Below are 20,207 nucleotides of genomic sequence, written 5' to 3'. Positions count from 1 at the left end.
GCCGACCGTCGTCTCTCTCCGGAGGCGGATTGTGTGTTTTCCCGCGCCTCCATTAATTTCGTCCGCCGTTGAGGCTGGCGAATTCGTGGAAGTTACGCGTGCGCGCTGGACCAATAAATCGCTACGTTTCCACCCCGTGATCACGCTCCCTGCGGGCACTCATGACTAAAGAGTGGTGTCAGGTGACAAACATGGAACGGGGTTGATTGGTCCCTCGAGTACGAGGCTTCCACCGCCCCGTCAGCTTCGCGGCGAACGGAGCATAACGAACGCGCGAGAGGAAAAAAAGAGAAAGCGATCGTGTCTCCGACATTCCGCTGCTCCACTTCCTGCGGGGAGCAGCAGCCCCATGACCAATTATTACCGCGTAGCCGGGTCGCTATCGGCCCGTTTCCCCTATCGTTGCCCGGTAATTTCGTCTAACCACGCTCGCGCAAACGCCTCGGGATGGAGGAGAAAGGGCGCGCCGAACGTCGGTTGATCTTGATGGCGAATAAGACGATATGCGCCACATAACCCGAAAGAAAGATCGAGGGGTCCGATGACCTTGGTTTTGTAGATCGCCTCTTGGTCTTATTGGAACTCGGGAAATATTGGCGACCGCATTGTTAGTTCTTCGTGTATGGATTGGAGCATGTAGTTATTTCGATACATTTCTTAATGTCCTCACCTATAGCTATACAAAAAGAAAAAAAAGACAGGTCGCTTTTGTAGTTATTTGAGTAAAATACAAAGCCCCTCGTACACAAAATGAAGAAGTTTGAAATAACATTACATTTCAAGTAGAGTGCACAATAATAATTAAAAAAAGAAATAAAGAGATCTGAGAATTTTATACGCGCACTGACCTATAAATATTTTTTTTCCCGTAGATTATTTATGATTGAAATATGCTGCCCAATAGATTGGTATCAATTTCCACTTTTCCACTGCTCGCTCTTTTTTTTCATGAATTAATGTGGTTGGTGAGACTAACTTTTTTTTTTTGAGGATTACGGTTGTTTGAGATTAATTTATTTATATTTCCTTAGAAACCCCCGCACTCCTCCCCCCCCTTTCCCTTCCGCCCCCCCCCCCCCCCCCAACCTACTCCCGCACCCGGGATTTCAATGTCCACTAGGCAATGAAGGTGTCAGTGAATAAATAAATAAATAAATAAATATCTCTCAGATAGCGAAAACGTCCCCCAAAACGCACCAATAAACGCGGTCAACCCTAAAAAAGTAAAAAAAAAAAAAAAAAAAAACCGAGACTCGTTCTCACAGATGGTGTTTCTTGTTCTTTCGGGGTGCCTAGAGCCATTGCCAGAATTATCCTCAGCCTTCTTCTTTTGAGATACGTTCATACGTATCTCTACGTAACACCATTGACTGCGGAGTGATGGTAAGATTCAAGGGACTCGCCACAAATTGCGTTTCTGAAACACTCATTTGCTACATAAGAATCGCCTTTAAGAAACTGACTCGTTAAAGGATACTCAGAAATAATTTATTGGCTGTAGCATTGAAAAACACCAGGCCTGTACGAACTGCAAACGACATCGCGTTATTAATGAAACTCGTTTGCGACCAGCGACTTGGGAACAAAAAAAAAAAAAAAAAGATAAGCTCGAGGACAGCGCATTTGAAAGTAAAATTTCGCCCACTCTGAAGGCGGGCATGCCAAATAATCGAGCCACTTTCGTCTTGGAATTTCTCCAAGAACAGAAGGAAAGCAACTTCAGTTACGGCCAAACCGCCGTGGTTTTATTTTTAATCACGCACATAAAGATTAACCAAACGCGAAGCGATTCAAACCAGGCAACTAGTCAGATAAACATGGAAAATAAGAAAGCAAACAGAATACGTTAACGAAAAATGACGACTGAAATAGGGCAATGGCAAAATGTTTGTCAGTCTTTATCTACAAATCCTCAAGAAATTATCTCCGTACACTTACGATTCATTTGACTGTGGAGCTATCAATCGGAAAAGGAGCTGTCGACATTCGTTCTTTTAAGAAGTAGGAAAGTTTCTGAGATTACTATGAGTGTTTCCGTTGATTACGCTTTCTTTTTTTAATATTTTATTGCGTTTTGTTCCGTGTCCGCCTCCTTGTGTAGATAACATGAGCTGGTATGAATACCAACTACGGCATTTCGTTAACTGCTAGATAACGTGTCCTCGGCTTGCTGCGGTGTTGTAAATATTCTGTCGAAACTTCCTAGCGGGAATTCCTATTGGTAAGGAAAAGAAAATATTACCATTTGTGGACACGTTTTGATATGGTATACACAGCTGGAGTCACCTTCTTCCAAGAAAGCGGTTTTATGCCCTAACAGATGATTGCGCTTAGACGTCTGTTCTGGTACAAGTTATCAAACAAATATTATACGGCTTAATTCGAGTCTCGCTCAAATGACAAATAAGACTGTCACTTATTACTGAGTCTAAGATTAAAAGCGTTGTTTTTCTAGTGTCTTTTCAAATCACTGTGCCGAAGGCCGAGGCTCTGCTAGCGAATGCCTCGTAGATTCGGTATGAAAAGCCAATCAAATTGCTTAGAAGTGAAGCGAACAAGCCTTGTTAAATTTGCGTGTGCTCAGTCCTGCGCTTGGAAGTTATCAGGAACAATCTAATTGATGTGACTTGGGTCATTAAAAAGTGTGTCCTCATTTGTCTTCACTTGGTATTTTGGCGTTTCTGTGAAGTGACGCATGTATGTCACAAGCTTTAGTGAAGGAAAGGTTGGTGCTGGTACATGTTCTTTCGAAAGTAAAAACAATTGATATCTTGACTTCGTTGACAACAAAGAAAAAGAAAACGAGAAAGTTTATTTGTAACGTGGGACGTAAATGTAAACATTTCGGCGGAACTCCGCCTGGTTAGGTAAGTAATGAGAAAGGGTACTTAGTAGACTCTAACCAATTTCTTCGATGTGCCCGACGTTTCGAAGCCGGATCGGCTCCTTGTTCAGGAGTGACTGTATGTGGGCCCAAAGGTAGCAAGGTAGCAGGGAGATTGCTACCTTTGGGCCCACATACAGTCACCCATGAACAAGCAGCCGAGCCGGCTTCGAAACGTCGGGCAGATTAAAGAACATATGACGTTAATAGTCTGATTTAGTCAAGCGCTAAAGTTTTATATTTGTCCTGAATTCTACAATCGGTCACCCGGGGGCCGAAACAAAGTAAGAAAAACAAATAATTAAACAAATCAGTTTCTTTTTTAAAAAGGAGATTTGTTTGATATAGAAGAAATTAACTTGATTTAAATCACCGTAATATAAGAACGCGTAATTATTTATTACTAGATGTACTTTTATACAAGGTAGACTGAATGACCAATCCGTCGTATTACTAAAAACATTGCGGATGGAATATTTACTTTTCATCTTAAGTACGCTTTAATTAACTTTTTATTGGTTGCGAATTTTTTTTAGTATTCCATCCGCCATACTATAAGACAATCAATTATACTTTTTAGTGAGTAAAGAAGTTTTAATGGCATTCTATGACATCTTGATTTGCTCGCAATATGACATTACTTTTTGTCGTTTCTTTCTTTCGCGTTATAATTTATGCGCGGAATAAAACACCAGATTAACTGACAAATGAAGGGGACGGTCGAAGGCTCAACCTGCCAACTTGATCAGAGGAACACTGCTTTTTGCTCGGGTTCAGCTTTTTACAATCTTTCTTGCTTGTTGATCCTTTGATACAAATACAAAACAAACAGCATTAAATAAGAGAAACCCAGAGGAAAAATAAATATCTTAAAGATTGTTTGCGAGGGAAAGTTTTGATTTAAATCACCACAGTAAAACAGGCGATTTAAGTCATGATCAAAATCATGATTCAAATCTTCTCGATGTTTGGTTTCCACCCTGCCCGAAAGCAATAAAAGCAAACAAGATTGCCTCAACGAATGCTTCATATTAATTGTGATCATTCGTGGATATTTAAGTTTAAACCTTAATGATTTGACGCGTGTTTCTCATTTAGCCTTCGTCAGCTGCGGAACCGCCAGCTGCGGAACCGTAAGCTCGCACGTTCGATCGGAGCCGCCGAGGCGAGAACGCCGTGGGTGTATAAGCTGCCACGCCCAAGGCAGCCGGATAACACGCACACAACCGCGTCTCACGCAGTGCCTTTTCATTTCGAACAAGCCGAGCAACTGATGGATGGCCGGTTTGAGTGAGTTTATGCTGGCGGCAATCGAGTCTCTCTGCGACGGGCATAAACGCTTGCTGCCTCCGATGGCTGCGTGTCCATGGTGTGATAGCTTGTCCTGTTGACCCTGTTATCGCAATCTTGATTTACGATCCTTTGTCGTCGACGACGGGTTTCTCTCCTCTAGAAGGCATTCGTGACTCTCCTCTTTACGCAATATGCCTTCGGGCGTGCAATAAACGAGGGACTACGCAGAGAGGCGTGCACGTGAAGGGGAATTCGCATACGTGCGGAGTGCGGCATTCGCGCTTCTTATGCAGTATCTGACAGGATGACAGCGGCAGGAAGGGGCTTCAGTTGACCCGTTTCCATTGCGAGCTTCCTAGCTTCGATAACACTTCAACGGAGGATGTAAAAAAACTCGGTCAATATAGGAATATTTTAACCACGGGAGATTTTAATGGACATTTGGAGCAATTAGATGGGAGGCAGGATTGTAATGAGCGGCGACTCATTAAGCCAGCAGAAGAGTTTCAACTTGAGGTGGTTAACTTACGGTCAATATGCGAGGGACAGTTCACGTGGTCTGCTCTAGGAAGCAAAACCTGCATCGACTATGCATTAGTGTCTCATCACATCAGAAAATGTAGTACTCTGGTTTGGATAGATAAAGACGGCGAGTACAGTATTGGCAGTGACCGTAACCCTTTGAGGCTGTGCTTCAGGAAGCACATACGCAGAAAAACTAAGAAGCGGAAAGAACGCTCCAGACGAACGTACTCAAGTGAGCGGGGCAGTAAAAAAATGTTATGAAGAATTTTGAAAAAAAAAAAAAAAGCGACAGCAGGAGGCAAGTGGTGGGACATAGATAATACATCACAATGCTTAAAGACCTTATCACACATAATTCACCAAAAATATATAAACGCAGACACTGCAAAAAAAAAAAATGTTGGGATGGCAATGTCAAGTCAGCCGTTCATGCAGGTCAGAAGGCCAAGTGCCAAGGGGCTTGCACAATAGATCGACGAGAAATGGCATATGTTAGCAAACGACATGCCAAGCAGCTCACCAAGCGAAGGATAAGATTAAGAACGTCAGACCTGACTATAGTGTTAGTCATATTCGGTGCAGCGGAAAAAAACGCACCAAGGAAGTTTTGGTGCTACCTCGGATTTGTTAGATGGCAGAGAACAAGAAGCAGTCATCGTTGACGAGTTTACAAGGCAGGCACTTATAGACATGTTGGCATCCACCTCTCTGGCTGTCTGAGGAAGATATTTGTCTCGAATAAGTTCACACCGTCTCAAGAATATTGGGTGATGCCACGCACAAAACACTCTCTAGAAGGCGCCTTTGGCTGGATGACGATTCTGCGGGCAATTGCACATTTGAACAAGTTCACCTCCGAGGGTCGCGACAGGATACCGGTCTCTTGTCTTAAATCCATGGAAAAGGAAACCAGAGAACAAATCGCGGTGATCTTCAACGCGATCCTCCGCGGCACAGAGCCTGTATACCACCAGACTGGCGGATTGGCCATGTGATGTTGATACCTAAGAAGGGTGGGAACCGACAACACCTCCGGTACTATCGCCCCCTCACGGTGACTTCGACGGTATACAGAGCTTTCATGCATATCGTGAAAGAACATATGATGGCCTGAGCAGGAACAGATAGGGCGCTAACGAAGCTCCAGGTTTTTTCTTTCTTTTTTTTTTTTGAAGGCAAAATGTTTTTACCAGTTTATTGAAGTATCCCACAAAAAGAAAATAACTTTATTATGTCACTTTCCTGACATCGCCAAGGCGTACGACAGTAAAGCACTACACGGGCCAACTTTTTTAAGCCCGGCCCGGTCCCGCTGTCTTTTAATCTTACCCGACCCGTACCCGGCCTGATGGGATGCTTATCTTATCAGGCCCGGCCTCGACCCGGCACGAGGGGATGCCTACCTGACCAGGCGAAGCCCGGACCCGGCCTGATGAGAGACTAAGGCATGCGCCTCATTTCTAAAATTCAAAGCTACCCTGGGAACGTGTTGGTGCATTTGATTCGTTTAACCTAATTTGTATGAAAGATGCTGTCATATCGCTGTCCTGTAGTGAAACTTCGAAAGCTTACACAAGCATAAAAGACATATATTATCTTTGGTAGCCAGAAGCATAGCCTCCTCTATACGGAGAAAGCCTGGCGCGTCGCGTGACAAGACGGCCGCTGTAAATGGGAAAGGAGGGGCGGAGAAACGGGAGCGGAGAGAACCTTGCCCGCTAGCGCCAGAAAAGAGCGAGCGGCCAAACGCAGAAACAATCTTTTTTTTTTTTTTTTTTCTCTCTTGTCGCTATCGTGGAGAGGAGAAACTCAACGTCCATCCTTTCCCGTTTCTCCCTGCGCCCTTTCGAATCGCCGCGCCCGTTTCTCCCGGAGTACGAAAACGACGGTGACGAAAACACAAAAACAAGCGTGGTTCGGGGAGCGGCCGCTCATGACCCAAGCGCTCGCTGTCTAGGTCTGCCCTTTCTGCTCTGCGCTACCATATTGGTCACCGTTCGGCGCGCTCCTCCTCTCCTTTTTCCTGCGGCCGCGCGCCCTATTGCTCCGTCGTCGATGTGCCAGGCTTTCTCCGTATAGAGGAGGCTATGCCAGAAGGCGTTTTTTTTTCTTTCTTCAAGAGTTCAAAAAGGAAAGGAAAAGACAATCGCAATCCCCCCTGCAACAAGGTTTCCCTCGTTTTCTTGCCTGCTGTCAGTTGTTCCATTATGCTGATGGAATCTCCATGATTGTTCTCCGTATCTTTTTGTGGGCTTTCTTAGTTCAAGACGGTTTTCTTTATTTCTAATATTCTTTTGGTGGGTCGTCGACAGCTCGCACTTGGGTTTTTTCGTTTCTTTCAAATCTACACGATCAATGCGTTAGCATTAATTTCTTGATGTTTTAGAAAGTGTGCTACACCACTGCCCGAACTCGGCCCGGGCCAGGAAACAACACGTGCTACCGGGACCGGGCCTAACCCGGGCCCGAGAGCAATCTGTGCTACCCAGCTCGGGCGTGGGCTTTCGGGTTGGCAAGGCCCCGCGCAGAGCTCTGTGTGACAGTGTACCTCATGATCTACTGGTCAGCAGGGTTGTAAAGTACCTAGGTTCAAGTAACTGGAAATCGGTATCTAGGTACTTTGTTGTACCTGAGGTACAAACCTGGGTACTTTAATTTCTAGGTATCCGTATCTGTATGTTAGGTACATTTTCCACTAACTTGTAACTAAGTGAGGTTATTTTTTACAGGTACTTTCCTATTCACTTCGTCAAAATGGTAGAAGCTATAAATGTTGAAGTATTAACACACTACCATGTGCCGCGATAAACGTTGAGTTGGGTATGCCCCGGGAGACACTGACTCGGCGAGCGACGATTTAGCGAACGAAGCCCGCCCATGATGTTTCAACGAACGACACTTTAGCGAATTGCGGTGTTCATTTCAGCGAACGGTTGATTAGCGATGCCGTTCTAGCGTCATCAATTTATCGAATCGCTTGGAACTCCGTTTAAAAAAAATAGCGACCTTCTTCCTTCATCTCAAACCGAAACCGGAGAAGATAACGTGTCCTGAAATGCTGATGTGAATGCGTTTTTTTTTATTTCTCTCATTGACATCAAAAAAGCTCATTTATCGAACTTGCTTTCGTGCGTATTCTTAGTATAAAAAGCTTTGCTCACAATATATTCTAACAAATTTGGGGGGAAAATAAAGGAAATATATATGAAGTAACTGTACCTATGCCTAGGTACATTTTTAGGCAAGTGCCTAGGTACAGTCCCTTTTCGTATGAGTAACTGTAACTGTATCAGGTACATTTTTTAAGAAACTTGATAACCCTGCTGGTCAGGCACCTAAAAGAGCTTGGCGTGCCACAGCATTGTTTGGACGCCATCCGGTGAATCTATTTTGGCAACAGAGTGACAGCAGAGCTATATGTTGCCAAATCGGAACAAGTGACCTTTACGAGGGGTCTCTGACAGGGCTGTCCGGTTTTTCTACTTCTATATATTGAAACGCGCAAAAAGTTGAAGTAGAAAAAGAGAAGGGGTACGTGCACCAGGATCGAAAGGCGGACGCTAGGCAGAAGAGGGTACGGAACAAACGGTGACAGCGGTCCTCTAAGCATGAAGACCCGCTCCCAGACACCAACTGCAGAGCCGCCCTGAGCCCAGGCTACCGAGCAGCACTACAATCGATTGGTCGAGAAGATTTCGGCCGAAGCCGCTGGCCTGCTGGAGCAGTTTGAAAATCGTCTTGCCACCCGCTTAACTACTTTGGAGCAGAATGTGACCCATTAAATCGGTGATGTTCACCACCACCTCTCGACTGTAGAAGTACACCTGCAGCACCCTGGAACAGGCTCTTCCGGCTTCACGAGGCTGTGAGACAGGTGGGAACCGCTCGCTCGCATTGTGACAGTATGCGTTTGAAGCCTCCGACATTCGACAGCCTTAGTTCTTAGGGGTCGTTCATTGTGCAATTTGAGACCGCGGGCCTACACAACGGGTGGACTTCGGATGGCAAGGCTGCAGCCTTAATCGCCCAGCTACGAGGAAAAACAGCCGAATGCCTCGAAGTAATACCTGACTAAACCCGAACGACCTATGTGCCTCTACTACAATCATGGAAGCTCGGTTTAATGACGCTCATCTTCAACAACTCCACCTAACAACGCTCAATACATATCGCCAAAACACAGAGTCGCCCAAGAACTGGCATTAGCGATCGAGAGATTGGCTACAAAATCTCTTGTGAGGGGTACCGAAGCCACACTCCAACTGATTAGTACTTCAGCTTTCGTTGATGTCATCAAAGATCCATCAAAGAAAGAATGTCCAGCGCTATGTGCGCCTCGCCCGACTTACTACGCTCAGCGCTACCCTAGGTCACGCATTAGAAACGGACGCGGCAAGTAGAGCAACCACCTCCACCGTCACTCCAACAAATCGGACCCCGGTCACTGGTAACCCGCGAGACAACTGTCGTAGGCCTGAACCACGCTGCTGCTTCAGCTGTGGACGACCAAGTCACCTTGCCCACTCATGCCAGAGTCCAACCCTTCGGCACCAGGAAAACCCCCCACGGGACCGACGGCGCAGGGTCCCACGTAGTCTACGAAGTCCCTCTTCCCACAGCATCGCCAATAACATTCCTTACGCCACGCCTCTCCGTCCACCTTCATGGGATCGCAGTGCCTATCGACGCTATCATAGACATGGGAGCCGGAGTAAGCGTCCTTCATGCTCACTTGTTGAGAGCAGTGCCAACGATATTTCACCAACGGCTGACTGTGGGGAGGTTATACTGCTGTCGGCGAACAGTAACCCCATTCTCTATGTTGGCCGCACTTAATTGACCATCGGAGGTCTTGGGACAAAGATCACACTCTCTTTCTTTATTGTGGAAAACTTAAGTACACCGGCCATTCTCGGGTGTGACTAGTGTGCAGCAGTAGAGCTTCAGGTCTCGTTTGAACGTGGTCACGCAGCCTTCTCATCACCTCAAGAACACAAGCGCTTCAACCTGCACATCTTGTCTAAATCGCTGCGACGAAACTGAGCCAGACATTAAACAAAATTGGGTGCTTTCGTACTACTACCGCTGTGCACTGCTCTGCGTGGCGAATTGTGTTCGAGCACTTTCGGATACACTATGACGAGCTTCTGAAAATTGTGTGAAGTTCCTCTGTTCTTTGTTGCCTCGGCAGATCACATGTAAACCATCCAGGTTCCTGGTTGTTGCAGTGATCGACATAACAGTTCCGAAGTCTTAAGCTGTATGAGCCTCAGCAATAATTCAGGACATTCAGCGTTCAGGAGATTTCATAGTCAAATCTGCTCTGCACTCCCAGCCTGGAGCGGAATTTGCAACGCCCAGAAGTGTTGTCTCCCCTCACCGAGGTGCCTTGGACGTTCTCGTTATTAACTTGGCATGTAGCGATGTTCACCTCAAACAAGGCGAAAGTTTAGGGGAAGCTATTAACGTACCACCCCAAACCGTAGTTGCCACGGTTGTAAGCTCACCTGTGTTAACATGCTCAGAGAAATACAAAGGCGATGATGACAATGTCCAATGGACGGGCTTTAACTTCGGACCAAATCTATTGGAAATGCAGAAGGCATTAATTTAAACATTGCTCATAATTAAAGTTTCACAAATTAATTAAAGTTTCACAAATTGTTCGCCCTCACGAAAGATGAGTTAGGATGTACACTGCCATTCCGCCACCTCATCAACACCGGCGACCATGCGCCAATACACCAGAACCCTCGACGAGTATTAATGTCTGAATGAAAGGAGATCAACTCTTAAGTGGACGACATGCTTCAAAGAGGCGCTGTGGCACAGTCTAACAGCGCATAGTCATCGTCCGTCGTACTTGCAAAGAAAAAAGACGGCTCGACAAGGTGGATTACAGGAAGCTAAAGAGTAACACCAAACCTGATATGTACCCCCTACCCCGACTTGATGACACTCTTGACCGTCTCCATGGATCTCACTACTTCACGACTTGGACCTCATGTCAGGGTGTTTAACTTCACACAGATGACGCAGAAAAGTCGGTTTTTGTGACTCCTAACGGTCTGTACCAGTTTAGGTGTTTACCGTTCCGGTTGTGTAACGCGCCGACAACCTTTCAACGACTCATGGACAGAATCCTAGGCCGTCTGGAGTAGACCATGGCCTTAGTCTATCTCGACAACATAATCATGTACGCAAACAATTTAGATGAACATGAACATCGTCTAGGGTCCATGGTAATAAAACCCGAGACTCAGGTCTCGGGTTTTATTACCATGGACCTCAGGTCTCGGGTTACCATGAATCATCAGCAGATCGCTCGTTTTTTAAGTATTATCGTCTAGGGCTTGTTCTAGATGCCCTATCAAAAGCTCAACTTCGTCAAAAGCCATCAAAGTGTTTCTTCGGACACGACGAAGTGATCTACCTTAATCTTGTCGCGTGGGAACCACGTGTTCCCCGCATCCGTATCTAGGCCTAGCTCAGGCAGGCCAAATGGCGTAGCCATGTGGGGGCGCGTTTCGGATGCGAGGGGAAGCCGTATTCCCTTGCGGATGGCAGAGGAGATATTCGGTGCTCTCGGCAACCACTTCACTCCGAAAGCCTCTGTTGTAGTCAGGCGTTGAAAGTTCAATAGCCGATATCGACACGCGGGAGAATCTGTCAGCGACTTTATTGCCGCACTCAAGAAACTCAGCGAACACTGTGAGTACGGAGGCTTCTTGGACGACATGCTTCGCGACAGGTTTGTCTGCGGAATCAGTGGCTCCAAAATGAAGACACGGTTATTTGAAGAGCCGGATTTGACGTTCGAGACCGCGATCCAGCTTTTGCTTTCGATGGAGAATGCGCAGAACGATCCATGTTTACTGATGAAACAGGAGGGATGTCAAGTAGCGGCCGAAGCTCTTAACGTAGTTAAACGAACGCCGTTAAAGGACGGGGCGTGGAATCTTGCGACCGTGTGTATACCCAAGATGCAACAAGGCGAATGCAACGATCCCGAAGAGAAAAAAAGATTACCATAAACATCCTGTTCACACCATTGACAATTCCGAACAGACGTTCAGGAGTCAAGCACCCATGACGTACGACATGTGGTCGTTAGAATCTGCCAAAACTTCACCTCTTTTCATGACGACTGTGGAAGTAGCAGGAAAACCACTTCGAATGAAAACTGACACAGGAGCCAGCGTCTTCATTATCCGACAAAGGACGTTTCAAGACCAAGTCCCCGAGCTTGAGGGCGAGCCTTGTGACGTCGTCCTAAGAAGTTATCGCGGTGACCTTTCTAAGGTTCAAGGACAAGTCGTCGTGTCCGTCCGATTCTTAAACAAAGGAGCAACGCTACCTTTGTATGTTGCCCGTGAACAGACTCCCACACTACTTAGAAGAAACTGGATCAACGCCCTTGAAATGAGCTTAGCCGAAGTCAAGGAACTTACTTCTGCATCCGCTTTGGACTCAATTCTAGAAAAACAGAAAGAAGTCTTCTCTGGCGGACTTGGTACGCTTCAAGGCATGAAAGCAGAGGATTACCTTTCAAGAGGGAGCACACCCCAAGTTCTTCAAACCGCGCGCAATTTCGTTTACGCTACAGGACAAGGTAACGGAAGAACTCCAGCGACTCTAACGCGATGGAATTATCTTTCCTGTTGGAACTTCCGAGTGGCCAGCACCTATCGTGCCTGTTCTAATACGCGACGGGCGCGTAAGGATTTGCGTAGATTTTAAAGCAACTATAAATCCTGTAACCCTTCAGGCGAGGTACCCAATATTCAAATTGGAGTATATGTGAACAAAACGTTCGGGTGGTGTCAAGTTCACTAAACTGGACCTGAAAGACGCCCACCAACAAGTGGAGCTCGAGCCCGAAAGTAAACACTCGTGAAAATCAACATTCCAAAAGGACTTTTTCAATACGCCAGACTACCGTTCAGGGTATCTTCAGCTCCTGCTATTTTCCAGAGAGAGATAGAAATTCTGCTGCAGGACATGGGACACGTCGTCGTACACTTTGGCAACATCCTCGTGACTGGACTCGACGACAAAGACAATCTGAAGAATCTCGAGCAAGTACTACAACGTCTACAGAAAGCCGGTCTCAAGCTCAAGCTAGAGAAATCCACCTTCATGTCCTCTGAAGTGGAATACCTCGGTCATGTGATTGAAGCAGAAGGACTAAAACCAACGCCACAGAAGGTAGAAGCTGTTGCAAATGCTCCACGACCAGTTGATTTGAAGCAGCTTCAGAGTTACCTTGGGCTCATCAACTACTACCGGCGTTTTCTTCCCAACTTGTCCTCAATTGGCAATAGCAAGCACCGCTAGCCTTCGGTTACCAGATCTTAATCGACATTTGTTGTACAGGCAGATAAGAGCGACTACGGTGTCGAAGAAGCATTGCTACAGGAGCATGATGGACAGTTACGCTCTGTGGCATTAGCTAGCCGAACGTTCACACCGTCCGCACGAAACTACAGCGTGACAGAAAAGGAGGGGTTGGCCGTCATGTTTGCTCTGAAGTTCCACTTCTATTTAGACGGTACAACTTTCGTTATTCAGACTGATCACGTAGAACTTACCTGAATTCAGAGGCTAAAAGAACCCGCGGGAAGGCTGGCCCGCTGGGTACTAACCTCGCAGCGCTACTCGTACACAGTTAAGTACCGAAAGGGATCGACCAACAAGGTCGCGGACGCGCTCTCTCGGGCGCCCCAGGATGGTGGTTGGGAGGAGGTGACGCAACCAGAGTGTAACGAGAAGCGCGGGAAGAACAGGAGAATGTCTCCGGATGCAGGGGTGAAGTCCCTCACGGACGGTTGGGAGGAGGCGAAGCAACCGGCACGAAGGAGCAAAGGATCGTCGCTTGGGGTGAAGTGATCAGCAAAAACGAGCTTGTCGAGGCCCAGAAAGCAGATGGTTTTTGTCAGCGGGTGTTAGGTAAACTGGCGGAAATTGCGGTTGACACCGGGAAGGCTGGCGGTCGAGTTAAGGATCAATTCTGATACATATCTGCTGGGCGAAGACGGCATTACTTCGCTACGTCCCAACGATCGCTGAAGTGGAGGGTAATGAGTGCCCCTTCAGGGTGGTGATTCCCAGGAAGCTACGGAAGAGGTTTATCGGGTACTTCCACGACTCGGCTCTGGCAGGTCATGGCATTAGCAGCAAGACTTTTCATAAGTTATGCCGCGCCGCGACCTGGCCGGGGATGAGGCAAGACGCATAGGTCCGATACGCCCGCAGCTGTCCAGTCTGCGAGAAAGCGAAGCCCAGAGGGGGGAAGCCTCCGGGCTTGATGCAGTCGGTGGAGAGTCACTACCCGTGGGAGATCGTCGCTTACGAAATCGTCGGCCCACTGCTGAGAAGTTCCCAGGGAGACCAGTACATCTTGGTTATTACCGACCATTTCTCAAAGTGGGCAGAGCTGTACCCACTGAGGAAGCTGGTTTCAGAGCGGATCTGGGAAAAGTTACTAAATACTTTCCTATGCTTCGACACACCCAGGTGTCACAATATTGATAACGCTAGTTATTTTACTAGTAAAGTGTTCGTGGACTCCTGCTTGGCGCTGAACATAAAGCACAAGAGGACAACACCGTACCATCCCCAAGCCAATATCACTGAGCGAGTGAATCGGAATGTCAAAAGCATGCTGATCGCGTTAACGGAGAGACACCGAGACTTTGATGAGCACATCGCTGAGATGGGTTTTGCCATTCGAAATACCGTGAACAGATCGACTGGTTTCACGCCAGCGTTTCTGAACCTGGGTAAGGAGATCCCGTCTCCGCTGGAGAACAAGTTACGGAGCAACCAAGGAACACCAGGACGCCCGCTCTCTAGGTACGCGAAACAGCTAACGAACCGCTTGTCTGGGGCGCTGCAGGATGATAAGAGAATCTTGATGCCGCAAGGATCGAGCAAGCGGCGCAGTATGACAGGAGCCATAGGCACCTGGAATTCAAAGTTGGTGACTTGGTCCTGAGAAGAACCCACCCTCTGAGTAACGCAGCTAACGGTTTCGCCGCATCGCTTGCTCATAGATGGGAAGGGCACTATGAGGTAAAGACGCGAATGTCACGGCTTACTTATAAACTCACTCGGTGTGATACAAGTGAGGAGTCGGGTCCAGTTTACATAGCAGACTTGAAGGGGTATTACTGTCGCGATGGGGAACATAGTTATTGAAAACTACCGCCGCCGCCACATTCGGACACAGAAAGTAATGATTTTCCGGTGTTCTGACAGTCTTCTTTCTACACAGGGTGCCTCCTTGGAGAAACCGCCCCAGGCGGCCGTACCCAGAAGGCCCACCGAACGGGCCAGGCCCCGGGGCGGCTGGACCCCACTGGTCCGGTCGACTAAACCCTCGGGGCGGCCGCCCAGGGAGGCGTCAACACCGAGGATGACCGAACGGCGGAGCGGGCCAACGCCGCCTGGGCTCCGCAGGTACCGCGAGCCCGGCAGCAGGCAGGCCTGCGCGGCACGGGGCGGGGCCGTCCGCAGCAACATCACGGCACCAGGCAGGGCCGTCCGCGACGGCACCCCCGCACCACGGAGCGGTTCCGTCAACGACGGGGAGACCTGCCTGGAGTCGGCCCCCCTGCCACACCGTGGCCACGTGGACGGCGTGGGAGGAAGGAGGGGCGGTCCATTTTGTCTCCCATCGGCGTTGTAAGCACAAACCCAGACCAATGCCTTGCCAGCCCGACCACCAAGTCCCACTCGCGTTCCGTGGCTACACGCAGCTGGCGGCGCCACGGATCTTGGGAGCGCCTGACACCTGCTGGCTGTGCGGGGTCCCAAAAATACAACTGGAGACCCTCGAAGCAGGTCGACTCCATACCGACCTACTGAAGGCACAGCCCTTCCCAAACAACGTGGCGGCAGCGGTCCAGACACTAAGGGCAAGCTGCCCGGACCTCCTGGCTCCCGCTGCCTTGGCCTCCGTCCAGCCAACCCGGCCTCCCGAAAACCGTGCCGCCGCACCGGCTGCCGCAGCCGCCGCCATCGAACCCGCCACCACGAAGGCCCCCGCAACATCGGCCGCCACCACCTCTTCCGGCCCAAGCCATCGGGCCAGTGTCGTCCACTAGCCCCCTCCGTCCCCCTCGACTTCCGACGACGCCATCATGGACGAGGTGGAACAACTCCTCGACCAAGACCAGTGAACACCTGGGGCCTTCCCGAAGACCGGGCCTTGAGGGGGGAAAAGTGTGGGAAGCCGAGGAGGACGACGGCGCGCGAGGGGGCAGGAGCGGTGGCCGGCGGCCAGGCGCGCGTGACAGCGCCACGAGAGTTCCAGCAAGGCACGGGAAAGGAACGGTCAAGGACAGCGCTGACACCCGGACGACGACTGACGACAGCAAGGCCCACAGCCAAGGCACCCGAGAACAGTAAAACGTTTTGAAGATATCCTGGCACGTGTGACTTCTTGGGAGGGCGGACCAGGCAGGGACCGATTGGGCAGCAGTTTAGTAGAGCGACCCACAGGCTCTGCAGCGATAAGTTAAAAATATGCGTTAAGACGGCGCAAAAATAGAGCAGCATCCTTTAAAGGGACCATGAAGGCAATTTAATTTTTTTTTTTTTTAAGAAGGTGTTTTTGGAAGCATTTGGGGTCCTGGCATGCCACACAATTTTTTTCTAGAACGTTGTGACTCTTATTTCTGTACCTGCAAATATATTTGCGAAACCGAAGCAAACATTCATATTTCTTCCCTTTTTCGCCTCTGGAAAGAGAAGTGACGTCAGGGAGCACTGTCGGCATCGGTAGGATTTAGTGCACACTCAGTGTGGTTCACGTGGTTCGCTCTAGTGCACGGTGGTCTGTGAAGAAAACCTGGAAGAAATGGACGACAACACCGCGCTCGCAAACGAGTTTGAGCTCCCGTTCAGCGACCTCACGCCGACTGAACGGGAGATGCTGCTAAGGACGCAGAACTCTGCATTGGCGCTTTACGCGGGCGATGCAGCAATGCGCAGCATTGCTGCATCGGTCGGCAGTTTATGCAAACTAACGTCGCCCGATCGACCGCACGTCTTCAGCCGACCTTTCGCGCAACCTACTACTGTACATAAACGCGGCATGATTGGTGAGACACCAGTTCGCAAAGCGAACACGAGACGACGCACGAAACCAAAACCAAAAGTCCGCCGCCCCCGGCGCTCGTACCTCTTTTTCTTTTTGTCCATGGTTGCTCGATGCTTGTTACGCGCCCAAGGTAGCAGTGCGGGATGCGTTCAACCAGTGACAAACGGAGGGATCGCTTCAGATTATGCTTTTATACACGGTATGAAACCTATTAATTCCCAACTACAACTTCAAAAGATTATCCAACGTTCAAATTAAAAACTTTCATCACATTTCACCATCGAAATCGAAACCAAGAGCGCGTCTATCGTTTGAGCCAATCGCCAGACGAGGAGCCCGTTGTCGTCAAGCTTCGACGGCGCACTTTAGTTCACCTTTCTGCCGCCGCCTCGGTGGGGTCTCAGGCATCGTTCCCGGCGCTGTTATTACCGTGCCTGTTTGCTCGATTGGTGCGGCACCCAAACTTCTGTTCGGGCTAGAACTTGGTCAACAGTATCTGAGACGTGCCTGACATCCATTTCAATCGTCGAATAAAACTTCGAAACTGCCTTCATGGTCCCTTTAACAATGAAGCGTGGGATACCTTACAAAGTGTGGTCTGGGTTTTTTTTTTGTTTGTTGATTCGTACCATTATTTCTTCTGAGGGTGCGGCATATTTTCTCACAGGTGGAGGCTATCATCAATCAAGCACCAGTGAACACCAAAGAAAAGTAGTAACACCAGGCACTGAACACAATACCCTCCCTGTGAAAAGGAAGTAATATAGCGTACCGCTAACATGTGGGCGCCGCTATATCGGACAGACCGGTTGATGTATTAACGACCGGTTACGCGAACATGCAGCAAACCTTAGAAACCTCGCAGGACCAGGACATTTAGCCGCTTATTGTTGGACATGCCTGTGTAAAGCAGAGCTCGGCCATATTCATATGATAGGACACCACAAAAACCAGGTTGCAAGGGAGGTGTTAGAGGCCCTTGCTATAGAGTCTAGACGAAGAAGATGACAAGTGCGTAAGCATCCCTTCAATCACCTTGCAAGGCAAAGAAAAACTTTTTCTACACGGCACCCTTCGTGGGTAATTGATTAAGATCAGTAAAAAATAAGAGCAATGGTAAAAAAAAGAAAAAGAAATGGGGGGGGGGGTGGATATACATTAATAGAAGAGGAAGATGTATTAAAGATCAGTTGGTGGTCCAGTGGTCGGTTCGCCATTTTTTTCGTCTGTCATCCTCCTTCTTATGTTCAGCTGGTTTCACCCAAGATGTATCAGAACCAACTAGCTCAGCTTATACCATTAGTAAGTTACCTTTCTTGTTACCTGAGCACACACTTTGTTAATTTTACCCTCCTTGACCAGTACGCCTTAGGTTTGCTCATTTCTAACTCCATATGCCAATCGTAATCGTAATCGTAATCTTCATTGGCTCAGGAGAGCCGTGGCACCGCGGAAAGGCGACAGCCCGTACCATAGAGGCCCGAGGTGCCACGTCTAGTGATGATGATTATGAGATGATATATACAAGGGGGGACGACGCGGTCTTCTCAACACGTCGTCCCCCTCTTGCCAAGCACGGTTGCTCCCTCGAAGCATTAAAAAGAAGCTCATCTTGGATCAAGTACAGCACTTCTTTGGGGCAGTGAAACCTTCACAGGGACACGCACAGCGTGTTTCTAATATTCTCCGCTCCGAAAAATGGCGCCAGGTACGCCTCTTGACCGACTTTCTACGAGTGAAATCTTCAACCCACGACGAGTTCTCAAATCACCTCATCATGACAAATCACGTCACGGAACTTATGTGGGTTAGGGACTACCTTCCAATATGGCGTCATCAATTGTATTTGCATCGGCAAGGTAGGGCTGACCTGGAAAAAACTCCAATCCACGTTATTGGAAACCTACCAATATCACCCAGAGCAAGACATGTGCTGGAAAAAGGACCAAAATTTGCCCCAGTCCTAAGCTTGAGGCTGTTCATAAGGTACTCCTTATACGCCGAATACCCGCCAAACCCCTACAAGACAGAGGTCCACAGATCATTGAAGATGGACTTCAGGTTCTTAATAGCCTAAAACACCAGGCCCAGGCTAAGGCGAACTTTGGATTTGTTATAAAAGAGTTGAGAAGCAAACAACTTAACCTATGCGGTTCAGACAAGCAAGGTGGCTTCGTCGTTCTAACATCAGACATATACAAGAAAGAAGCTCACTAGCCCATAACCAAGAATTTCGTTCAAGTCGACAATCACCGTACCAAAGCAGCAAAACAAGCCATCCTCAGATTGCTCGGTGACACTCAACAGGCCGGTCTCATGACCAAAATCAAAATGGCAAAAAAAGAAGAGATTTACTATCAGTGTTTTTTTTAGCCAAGACTCATAAAGAGGGAGTTCCTTTTCGGGCCATTGTCTCGGAACGAACCACTTGGCAGGCATGCCTGTCCAAGTTTCTGACCCAACAACTCTCCAGTGTACAAATCGATGACCCTTTTCAAATACGAAACTCGGAACATTGGATATCCTTCCTTCAAGCACAAGGACACCTCATAGCCTCGGGGTTCTCTATCGATGTACAAAACATGTACTATTCTAGTCCCCACACAAGCCTCCTACAAGTCATTCAAAACAGCATCGAAAAAAGAGGCCTTTTCAATTTCTAAAATAATGCAGGGATGAGCGTAGGTCATTTCTTGGAAATCCTGCAATTTTGCTTGTCAGCGACTGTAGTAGCTCATCAAGAACACCAGTACGTGCAAAAGAGTGGAGTGTGTATTGGCTCACAAGTGGCTCCACTTTTATGGGATATTTTTCTTGCCACGTGTGGACGAGCCATCTAGGAGGTCCGAAAAGATACATTCATAGCAGGTATCTTTAGACGAGGAGGAGGATTTCCGTGAAGTAGTAGAGAGGACGGAGTTTGTCATGCGGGAAAAACGCCGACGACGTCCCGTCCGAAGAACAGAGGGAAACGCAAAGAGCAGAGAATGTGGCCGATTTCCTTATTTTATGCACCACAGAAATTAACGAAAAAGAAGACGGATGCCTCAACACCACCATGACACGGTTCTAACAAAGCTGTATGGGTCTCACCTCGACTAATGAGACTCCTGTGAACATTTTCATTCGGCTTCTAGGTTTAGCTTTGACATTCCAAACAGGGCATGTATGTTGGAAATATCAAGCGCGATCGGAGAAGGCATTTCTCCCTTATGAATCGGAACATTCAAAGAACGTAAAACAAGCTGTGGCCATCTCAGCTCTCACAGCAAGCCTAAAGAAATCATGCTTACATCAAGTCCAACTGAGTTTTGACACCCAAATGTCTCGACTTTATAACGCGGGATACCCGAAACCCATGATGGCCTCCATTTGTGAGAAAGTATGCTGCACCATCAA

This window comes from Ixodes scapularis, unplaced genomic scaffold (assembly GCF_016920785.2).
Source record: "Ixodes scapularis isolate PalLabHiFi unplaced genomic scaffold, ASM1692078v2 PGA_scaffold3__209_contigs__length_174095766, whole genome shotgun sequence".
Classification (NCBI taxonomy): domain Eukaryota; kingdom Metazoa; phylum Arthropoda; class Arachnida; order Ixodida; family Ixodidae; genus Ixodes; species Ixodes scapularis.
The sequence above is the reverse complement of the archived record's forward strand: the minus strand, read 5'-3'. Positions refer to the sequence as shown.